This window comes from Pelobates fuscus, chromosome 13 (assembly GCF_036172605.1).
Source record: "Pelobates fuscus isolate aPelFus1 chromosome 13, aPelFus1.pri, whole genome shotgun sequence".
Lineage (NCBI taxonomy): Eukaryota > Metazoa > Chordata > Amphibia > Anura > Pelobatidae > Pelobates > Pelobates fuscus.
In genome coordinates this window covers 32,455,310-32,466,453 of record NC_086329.1, presented here as the reverse complement: position 1 = coordinate 32,466,453, position 11,144 = coordinate 32,455,310, and positions in this window count along the sequence as shown.

The following is an 11,144-nucleotide window of genomic DNA, read 5'->3' as shown; positions in this document are numbered from 1 at the left end:
AAGCTCCCTCATACATTAGTATTTCTGATTTTCCCTTGCCCATTCCCCAAGCCACATTGTGTTCGTCTGACGCATCTCCTCACAGCCGCCAACCTACTCGTTCCCACAAAATGGAAAAATCTCAAACCTCCATCCATCAGGGAATGAATCACTAAAGTAGACACAATTAAAACTATGGAAGAAGTTCACACCTTCATCTCCCACAAATAACCCCACTGCCAGTCAGGGATTTATTTACCACAAGGCAAACAAGGCATTTGCCTTGTTTCCCTTGTGGTCTGGGGCTGTCCACCTTAATGTGAGTGAGTGAGTGAGTGAGTGTAGCTGTCAGTGTGGGTCTGTGAGTGAGAATGGGTGTGCCTGTGAGTGCGTCAGTGTGTGTATGTCATTTAATGTGTATCTGAGAGTGTGTGCCTGTCAGTAAGTGGGTGTTTCAGTGTGTGTCTGTCAGTGAAAATGTGTGTTGGTTAAACAGTGTGTGCCAATGACTGTATCTGTCAGGGAGTGTATATCAGTGCATGTATCAATGAGAGCATGTGTCTGTCAGTCAATAAAATGGCCTTGACACGAATTGGGGGGGGGGGGGGGCAAACTTAGATTTTGGGGGTGCCCGAATTTAGTCGTGCCTAGGGCAGCACAAATCCAAAATACACCACTGCTGCCAGGCGGTGTGGGAACCGTGGGTGAGATTTATGAAATACCAATAAACGAACCCATGTCCAGATGGCGACAGTGTTCTCCCACTCACACCCTATCCCGGACTTGGGATGTACACGGCAGGCCTCACCCCCTCCCAACAATGCACAACAATACGGTGCTCACTGAATACAACCTCCTCCACTAACAAAACCTAACGATGTGCTATCACCCACTGCAGGACCTCAAGCCCAAATAGCCGCCCTATCCCCTCTCCTCCAGTCTCACCACTCCGCGGTCTATCCACTCTACTGATAATGGGCTGACACTGTAGGACCTGCTGTTGGCCAATTTGCTCTAGCTGGTCTCATCGTTGACTGATGTGGAGTCTTGACTTTAGGCCGCATAACTGATGCTGCACATCCTCACACTATGCATGAGTACATCCAGCGTCTGCTAAAACCCCATATGAAAGATTTTAATCAATGCTTTCCTATGGGGTTGCGATTGCAGCGCATTTGGTCCCCAACATCGGGGGAGGAGTAGTGAAGGTGGAGCCAAACCCATGGGAAAGCATTGGATTGGCTGAGATCATCAAAATTGATTAAATCAGCCATGGAAGCTGGGACATTGATGGCGAGACCAGCACCATGATGAAGAATAGATACGTTTAATCTACTTTAAAAACCCACAGAGAGAGTGGCTGGGACCTAAACATTTATTCTACCACTATAGTGTTAGGAATATCTGTTTGTATTCTTGAAACTATAGTTTTCCTTTAAGGGTTTGGAAACATACGGTAGGTTTTCACAACGTTTTATTATATGCAACAGAAAATGAAATGCGCATGGTTTTTGGCTATAGAGAGTATCCCTTTAAATCTCAGTGCTTGAGTTCAGATGGCATTATATACCCACCCACCCAAAATATGCCTACTTTGGAGTTTAGTGAAACACTGACCAATAGCTAAAGGAAGAGCTGGATTGACTGTGGTGCCTAGTATCACGGGTATACAAATACTGCATTGAGGGGTCCAGTGAATGTGTTTGCGTGTATGGGTGCTGTGTGTAAGTGAGAGAGGAGCGCAGTGTGGGGCGTGCTGTGTGTGTGAGAGAGATGCTGTGTGCGTGAGGGGAGGAGGGAGAGTGGTGTGTGGAGTGCTGTTTTTGTGATGCAGAGTTTGAGGGGTGCAGGTAGAAAACATGGTGTTTTTTTTAATACTGCTATACATTAATAAAGTCTTTATCCCCCCCCTCTCTTCTTCTTCTTCTTCTTACCTTTGGTGAGGGAGGGGGGGGGGGGAAACACAACAAGCCCTGGTGGTCCAGTGGTGAGTTCTGTACAGCCTGCAGCTTGTCTGGCTGCAGGCTGTCTCCTGTCCTCCCGCATGCAGAATGCTGTATAGAGCATTGCCATGGTAACGCACGGCAACACTTCACACAACCTGCTCGCAGGAGGAGTGATCTGCCTTACAGGTCCCTCCTCCCTTCCTCCGGGACCTCCCGCCCTCTCTCCTCTATACCGAAGGTCATTTAGGCTGAGAGGGCCCACGGCAAGAGAGCAGGGCCAGCTCTCCATGGGCTGGCAGAGGAGATCAAAGGATCTCCCCTGTCTGCCTGGGCATGCTGGGCAGCGCGGTGCGGCCCCCGGGCAACTGCCCAGCGTGCCCATGCAAAAAGACGGCCCTGGGTAGAGTAGGGAAAAAGGGCAAGCATACGTTTATAGTACTTTAAAGGGACACTCCACTGCCAAAATGGGCAAAAGTACAAATCACTGTGTAATAGATATACCCCAATGAATGCATGTATTCATGGGGCAGTACATTTTCCCCATTTACCCTGTGAGAGACTAACAATTTCTTTCCATGTTCCCTATCAGACTAGCGCAATGGTTATGCAAGGGGAAGACAGGCATACTCAAGTAGAGTGTGCCCGCCACTTCTGTAAGTTCAGGGGAGCCAACAGAACCAGGAACAAACATCCCTGGCCATTTGATTATTAATTATAATGGTGCCCTTAAAATGGGTTACTTCTCATCCATAAAGCACTCCGGCAAGCTGTGGAGTGGTCCTTTAAATATCATATTGTGTCAATGGCAGCTAATGAATTTTAAAGATGCTGGGCAACCCTCTGACCCAATGAGACATCACGCCCTGTTTGAAAACATATAACACCTATAGAAACAGATATTTGGGAAACAATCACTTAAAGAAGCCCAACCCCACCTACCCAAAGACATCCATAAAAGATGAGCTGTCTTTCAGAGCGTCCAGGATCTGTTGCCCAATGCAAAGCCAATGGCTGACATCAGAAACCTTGTTAGAGCAAACTAAGTAAGAGGTGTCTATACAGTGAAAATGGGTGCAGGTTCCGCCCCCCACAAAAAAGTGTTCCAAAATCTTGGCATGATTACTTGCACAGCCTTTCAGCATTATCTCCAGCCATCAAAAGGGGGAATATGAAAACTGCACATTTAATAATGACAGATACAAAATGTCCCCCCCAACACACTCATTGTTAGTCCTTATCATCCCAATAGATTTATTCCCACCTCCACCGCCCCCTAAAAATTGGGGGATATCCAGCATCCACTGCTTTAGGTTTAAGTCCTGGATATTTCTGGAACTTAATGCCCATGGCTTATGTACTAGTTATAGCAATAAAGAGATCTCATTATGGAAAATACCAGCATGACTTGTTAATGAAAATACAGAGGGCATGATTCCACCACTGACAAACATTTCTAAATGGAACTCGTGTCTTTGAGGTCACCGTAATATCACAGAACCCGAGTAGCAGCAATGACATAACAGGAAGAACTATATTAAGTTTTATGGAACCACTATAGTCACAGCTTGGCTATTTTAACCTCTGTTTTGTCATCTGGATTTTAAAATGTGCTACAATTTGGAATGAGTAATCTTGTTTAAATTCATACCGGATACTTCAGTGAATAACCAGGTAGACTAGCAGCAGCTACAAGTTAACATTCATTATTCAAAATCTAATAAATTAAATATGATGTCACAAACACTAGAAACAGAAAGACAAAATACTGTTACAATTTGTAAATTAAACACAGTGACCATGACACCAACGAAAAGTAGCAACACAACAAGTGGAACAGTCAAATTGCAGAGAAAAAAAAAAAGAAATTGAGGTGTGGGGGGGGGGGGGGGGGACAATTGAGGGCACACCCCAACCCGGTGGTCTTAACATGATATGGCCATATGGTAGAACTGAATCTTTAGATAGGTTTGCCAAGATAGATGATTTTAAGTAGCCTCGCAAAATTGTAAACTGGATTTTGTTTATGCTGTTCCTTAGTGTTTATTTTGAATAAATTGCAGCAGGACCAAATGCAAAGTGTAGATATAAATTACATTGTCCACGCTAATGTATGCTCACGGGTATAAGATGATAAAATACGATAATACTAAAATGGGCAATACTGGTAAGATAGAAAGTCTTATGTTGACCTACTCTTCTTAAAAGGGGCACTCCAGGCACCAAAATAATTGAATTTAAATGAAGTTGTTATGGTGCCAGGATCCCCCTGGGCACATTCGTGCCTCGAGGGGTTAAACCGTTCTTAAACGGTTTAACCCTAAAGTTGTCTCCAGCTCCGACCTCAGCATCCCCCAGCGCGGAATCTGACTTCTGAAATTTCAGTTTTGGGAAGCGCGGAGTGCCGTTGGCCAACGGTGCCACTGATTGACTGGGAGTGTTAGCTGACCACTCTCAGCTTATCAGCACAACTTCACTAAACTGAAATTCCAGCACTGTGGGTGGAGTGAGAGGGGTGCTGTAGGCAACTTTGGGGTTAAACTGTTCTAGAACCATTTAACCCCTTGAGGTAAGATGTCTCCTGGGGCCCGGTAGCATGATAAGAACTTAATTTACATGACGTTGTTATGGTGCCTAAACGGTCTGTTTAAGTATATAGCCCTAGAAGGAAGAATATAGAACCATTTTGAAAAGGGACTATTTCTGACCTCTATATTTCATCTGATACGATATGATTTGTAGGATAAAAACACATAAAATCAAAAATGTTCCAGTGTTTAAAAAAAAAAAAAAAAAAAAACCTGCAGGAATGAAGAGCACTCAGAAAATGGTTACATAGTTACATAGCTGAAAAGAGACTTGCCTCCATCAAGTTCAGCCTTCCTCACATATGCTTTTGCTGTTGATCCAAAAGAAGGCAAAAAACCCAGTCTGAAGCACTTCCAATTTTGCAACAAACTAGGAAAAAAATTCCTTCTTGACCCCAAAATAGCAGTCAGATGTCTCCTTGGATCAAGCAGCTATTAGCCCACTAATTAGAAATTATACCCCTGTATGTTATGTTTTTGCAAGTATTTATCCAATTGCAATTTAAACATCTGTATGGACTCTGATAAAACCACCTCTTCAGGCAGAGAATTCCATATCCTTATTGCTCTTACTGTAAAAAAACATTTTATTTGCCTTAGATGAAATCTCCTTTCTTGGGGGGCGGGGCCTGACCGCCAACCTGAATGGTCGCACACAACAACAGCTCCTGCAACCCTCAAACTTTAAACATACAAAAGCAGATCTTACACCTGATTAACGACCAGCAGCTGCGGTCCGAGGCACAAGGGAGCACTGGCTCAGAGGAGAGGCTTGCAAACCCTTTGTTTTAGTCCCTCGAGACGATAACAGTCGTCCCTAGAGGATGAGGCCCACTCAGGTGGTGAGTGGGGTGGACGGCCGCTGCCCCGCTATCCTGCTCGACGGTATTGTGCTGGACTCCAACGGATGTGCAAACAGGGCCCCGTTCCCCCCCCCCCCCTTGGGCCGGTGATCCCGGCCCACACGCTGTAGCCCTTACCGCACCAGTGATCAAACTACTCAGACCACGAGGCCCCACTAAAATGGCGGCAAACGCAAATCCACTAGCTCGCAATGGGAACCAAGCCCTCTTTCCTCCCTCGCTGGTTAAGGCCCTTACACACGCAAGGCAGAAGTCACATACCTGCATGAGGCAGCCTGACAGGAGGGATGTCCGCGACACACCACTCCGACACTTGTCGGAACAAAGCTGCCACGACGCATGGGCTCACATGCGGCGAAGTGCGTGAGGAGACCGCTGACTGACATGCACAGCATGGAACATCACCGAGCGACTCAGACACAGGCTTACCCAAGCAGTTGGCTCACCCTACCCTTAATCTACACCGCAGTGCCTTCCGTGACTGAGCTACAGCTCCTGAAGACAGCCACACATTGAACAACCCAGGGACAGCCTCTCTCTCTCCCCAGACCAGGGCATATGTTGGCGTTAGACTGTCTGATTATGCCACCCTTATTCCGACATCTACATGCCTGATAACTAAGTATTTTCTGTTTCCCTTTTTTTTTGTGTTGCAATTCATAGTCTTTGATCATACTGATGCCGACAATGTTGTCGCTAGAAGTCATGTGTTAACACATAAAATGTTTAAGGGTGTAAAGCCTTGGGGGTTAAGTTTACTAGCCATTCAGTGTGGCCAGATTTCTCATCTACCTACCTAATATATTCAACAAGAAATTATCATGTCTGCTATATCCTACGATTGAATCACCAGTCTTGTTTTGTCCCAGCATTCATTATACTGCAATAGTGTACAGTTAAGCAACCTTAACTCATCCACATGCTACACTACATGGCAGTAAATATTCATCAATGTTAAGCCTGTTATATTGTTTGTATTAAAAAACAAAAACAAAGCGTGCACTCTCTCATGCCACTGCTCATTCTATATGAATATATATGTACGCTCATGCAGAGGCGGCTCTAGACTTTATGAGGCCTTAGGCGAAACGCAAACATGAGGCCCCACTAACAAAAAAGTGTCACATATACTCATTGATGCGCTGTCTACCTGTGTATGTGCCTGAGAGTGTGTCTGACAGAGAGTATCCTTGTGTGTCTGAATGTATGTCTCTGTGAGCATGTTTGCGTTTTTGTCTGAGACCCTAAGTGTATGGGGTAGCTGCTTGAAGTGTGTTGTGTGTGTATAGGGGGGGGGGGGTGATGGTGAGAGTGATGGTGAGAGGGAGAGGGGGTGCGATGGTGAGAGGGAGCGGGGGTGCGATGGTGAGAGGGAGCGGGGGTGCGATGGTGAGAGGGAGCGGGGGCGCGATGGTGAGAGGGAGCGGGGGCGCGATGGTGAGAGGGAGCGGGGGCGCGATGGTGAGAGGGAGCGGGGGCGCGATGGTGAGAGGGAGCGGGGGCGCGATGGTAATGTGAGAGTGAGGGGGGTAAAGTGAGAGTGAGGGGGGTAAAGTGAGAGTGAGGGGGGGTAATGTGAGAGTGAGGGGGGGTAATGTGAGAGTGAGGGGGGGTAATGTGAGAGTGAGGGGGGGTAATGTGAGAGTGAGGGGGGGTAATGTGAGAGTGAGAGGGGGTAATGTGAGAGTGAGAGGGGGTAATGTGAGAGTGAGAGGGGGTAATGTGAGAGTGAGAGGGGGTAATGTGAGAGTGAGAGGGGGTAATGTGAGAGTGAGAGGGGGTAATGTGAGAGTGAGAGGGGGTAATGTGAGAGTGAGAGGGGGTAATGTGAGAGTGAGAGGGGGTAATGTGAGAGTGAGAGGGGGTAATGTGAGAGGGGGTGATGGTGAGTGGGGTGAGGCTGAGGGTGGTGACGGAGGGTTATGCTGAGGGTGGTGGGGGGTGATGCTGAGGGTGGTGGGGGGGCGATGCTGAGGGTGGCGGGGGGGCGATGCTGAGGGTGGCGGGGGAGCGATGCTGAGGGTGGCGGGGGAGCGATGCTGAGGGTGGCGGGGGGGCGATGCTGAGGGTGGCGGGGGGGGCGATGCTGAGGGTGGCGGGGGGGCGATGCTGAGGGTGGCGGGGGGGCGATGCTGAGGGTGGCGGGGGGGCGATGCTGAGGGTGGCGGGGGGGCGATGCTGAGGGTGGCGGGGGGGCGATGCTGAGGGTGGCGGGGGGGCGATGCTGAGGGTGGCGGGGGGGCGATGCTGAGGGTGGCGGGGGGGCGATGCTGAGGGTGGCGGGGGGGCGATGCTGAGGGTGGCGGGGGGGCGATGCTGAGGGTGGCGGGGGGGCGATGCTGAGGGTGGCGGGGGGGCGATGCTGAGGGTGGCGGGGGGCGATGCTGAGGGTGGCGGGGGGGCGATGCTGAGGGTGGCGGGGGGGGCGATGGTGGGGGGTGGTGAGGCTGAGGGTGGTGGGGGTGGTGAGGCGGAGGGTGGTGGGGGGTGGTGAGGCTGAAGGTGGTGAGGCCGAGGGGGTGATGCTGAGGGTGGTGGGGGGAGTGATGCTGAGGGTGATGAGGCTGAGGGTGGTGAGGCTGAGGGTGGTGAGGCTGAGGGTGGTGAGGCTGAGGGTGGTGGGGGTGGTGATGGTGAGGGTGGTGGGGGGTGATGGTGAGGGTGGTGGGGGGTGAGGCTGAGGGTGGTGGGGGGTGATGGTTAGTGATGGGGGTGGTGAGGCTGTGGGGGGTGAGGGTGGGCTGGGGGTGGTGATGGTGGTGGGGGTGATGCTGAGGGTGGTGGGGGGTGAGGCTGAGGGTGGTGGGGGGTGAGGCTGAGGGTGGGGGGGTGATGGTGAGTGAGACTGAGGGTGGTGATGGTGAGGGGGGGTGATGGTGAGGGTGGTGGGGGGTGAGGCTGAGGGTGGGGGGGTGAGGCTGAGGGTGGGGGGGGTGAGGCTGAGGGTGGTGGGGGTGAGGCTGAGGGTGGTGGGGGTGAGGGTTAATGATGGGGGTGGTGAGGCTGTGGGGGGTGAGGGTGGGCTGGGGGTGGTGATGGTGTTGGGGGTGAGGCTGAGGGTGGTGGGGGGTGAGGCTGAGGGTGTTGGGGGTGAGGCTGAGGGTGGTGGGGGGTGAGGCTGAGGGTGGGGGGGTGATGGTGAGTGAGACTGAGGGTGGTGATGGTGAGGGGGGGTGATGGTGAGGGTGGTGGGGGGTGAGGGTTGTGGGGGGTGAGGCTGAGGGTGGTGGGGGTGAGGCTGAGAGTGGTGGGGGGTGAGGCTGAGGGTGGTGGGGGGTGAGGCTGAGGGTGGGGGGTAAGGCTGAGGGTGGTGGGGGGTGATGGTGAGTGAGGCTGAGGGTGGGGGGGTGATGGTGATGGTGAGGCTGAGGGTGGTGGGGGTGATGGTGAGGGTGGGGGGGTGAGGCTGAGGGTGGTGGGGGTGAGGGGGGGTGATGGTGAGGGTGGTGGGGGGTGAGGCTGAGGGTGGTGGGGGGTGAGGCTGAGAGTGGTGGGGGGTGAGGCTGAGAGTGGTGGGGGGTGAGGCTGAGGGTGGTGGGGGGTGAGGCTGAGGGGTAAGGCTGAGGGTGGTGGGGGGTGATGGTGGGTGAGGCTGAGGGTGGTGGGGGTGATGGTGAGGGTGGGGGGTGAGGCTGAGGGTGGTGGGGGTGAGGCTGAGGGTGGGGGGGTGAGGCTGAGGGTGGTGGGGGGTGATGGTGAGGGGGGGTGAGGCTGAGGGTGGTGGGGGTGATGGTGAGTGAGGCTGAGGGTGGTGTGAGTGAGGCTGATGATGGTGAGGGGGGGTGAGGCTGAGGGTGGTGGGGGTGATGCTGATGGTGGGGGGGGGTGATGGTGGGGGGGGTGATGGTGAGTGAGGCTGAGGGGGGGGGGTGAGGCTGAGGGTGGTGGGGGTGAGGGTGGGGGTGATGGTGAGTGAGGCTGAGGGTGGTGATGGTGAGGGGGGGTGAGGCTGAGGGTGGTGGGGGTGAGGGTGGGGGGGGGTGAGGCTGAGGGTGGTGGGGGTGATGCTGAGGGTGGGGGGGGGGTGATGGTGAGTGAGGCTGAGGGGGGGTGAGGCTGAGGGGGGTGGTGGGGGTGAGGCTGAGGGTGGTGGGGGTGAGGCTGAGGGTGGTGATGGTGAGGGGGGGTGAGGCTGAGGGTGGTGGGGGGGGGGGGTGAGGCTGAGGGTGGTGGGGGGTGATGGTGAGTGAGGCTGAGGGTGATGGGGGTGATGGTGAGGGTAGGGGGGGTGAGGCTGAGGGTGGTGGGGGGTGATGGTGAGTGAGGCTGAGGGGGGTGATGGTGAGGGGGGGTGAGGCTGGGGGTGATGGTGAGGGTGGGGGGGTGAGGCTGAGGGTGGTGGGGGTGATGGTTGGTGATGGGGGTGGTGAGGCTGTGGGGGGTACGGCTGGGGGTGGTGATGGTGATGGGGAGGGAGAGCCTACCTTTCCCTGGTGGTCCAGTGGGCTCCCTGGTGGTCCGGTGGCCATTACTTCCGGTCTGCAGCTCCGCAGAGCTGCAGACCGTGTAATCTCGCGAGATTTCAGAGCGTTGCCGTGGTAACCCGCGGCAACGCTCTGATTGGCCAATTCTCGCGAGTCACATGGTCTGCAGCTCTGCACATTGCGGAGCTGCAGACCAGTGTCTGCGAAGGTGGCCGGGCAGCCAGGAGGGGCCTCGCACCCGGCGGCATACCGGGCAAGCCGCCGGGCCCCCTCCTGGTGTCAGGTCCTCAGGTCCTCGGTCACTGACCGAGGACCTGACACACTCTCCCAACAGGCGGTTTAGGCGCCCGCGAGGCCCCAGCAAGCGCGAGGCCTTAGGCGGCCGCCTAAACCGCCTAATTAGAGAGCCGCCTCTGCGCTCATGGGCGTAGGAACCCAAAAAAATCTGGGGGGGATAGCATTTTTACTCGCCGGGTATATTCTTATTCCGTAAACTAGGAGTTGTTTATCCCATTGTACAGCGCTACGGAATTTGCAGTCGCTATATAAATGATTAAATAATAACATTAAAGGGTCACTACAAGGAAGGGGTTTTACTTACCCGGATACAGCGCCGGGATCCTCCTGATTAGAACCACCCCTACCCTTCCCATGAATATTAGAACCACCCCTACCCCTTCCATGCACAAAAGAACCCCACCTACCCCTTCCACGCATATTAGTACCCCCTAACCCCTTCCATGCATATTATAACCCACCCTACCTCTTCCATTCATATTAGTACTCCCCTAACCCCTTCCAATAATTTTTCTACCTCCCCCCTCCTCCCATCCATATTAGTAGCCCCCCCTAAACCCTTCCAATTATTTTTCTACCTACCCCTCTCCCCCTATCCTTATTAGTAGCCCCCCTAACCCTTTCCAATTATTTTTCTGCCATGTTAACTAACGCCAGTGCTGGAGTGCCGCCGTGTTTACATTAAAAGGCCTGCAGGGACAGGCTATAGACACCAGAACCACTACATTAAGCTGCAGTGCTTCTGGGGACTATAGTGTTTCTTTAATGTGAGGTAAATTAGAGATTAGTGCCACGAATAATATGCTAGATTTCCTACTTACAACCAGATGAGGATGATGATGGGCTCTAGCTGCAGTCTGGCTCCACTGGTCTGGTGTAGAACAGGCTCTCTGGAGGCTGTTTGTAACTGTGGTCCCAAAAATCAATGTTCTGTGAGAACGGGAAGCAGCTCCATTTTTTGGGGGCCCTTTACACAGCTCAAGGTCTGGGTCCCAGGGTCCACCTTCACGTTCCACCAATGAGTTTGTTCACAGGGGGTGGAGTGTGTAG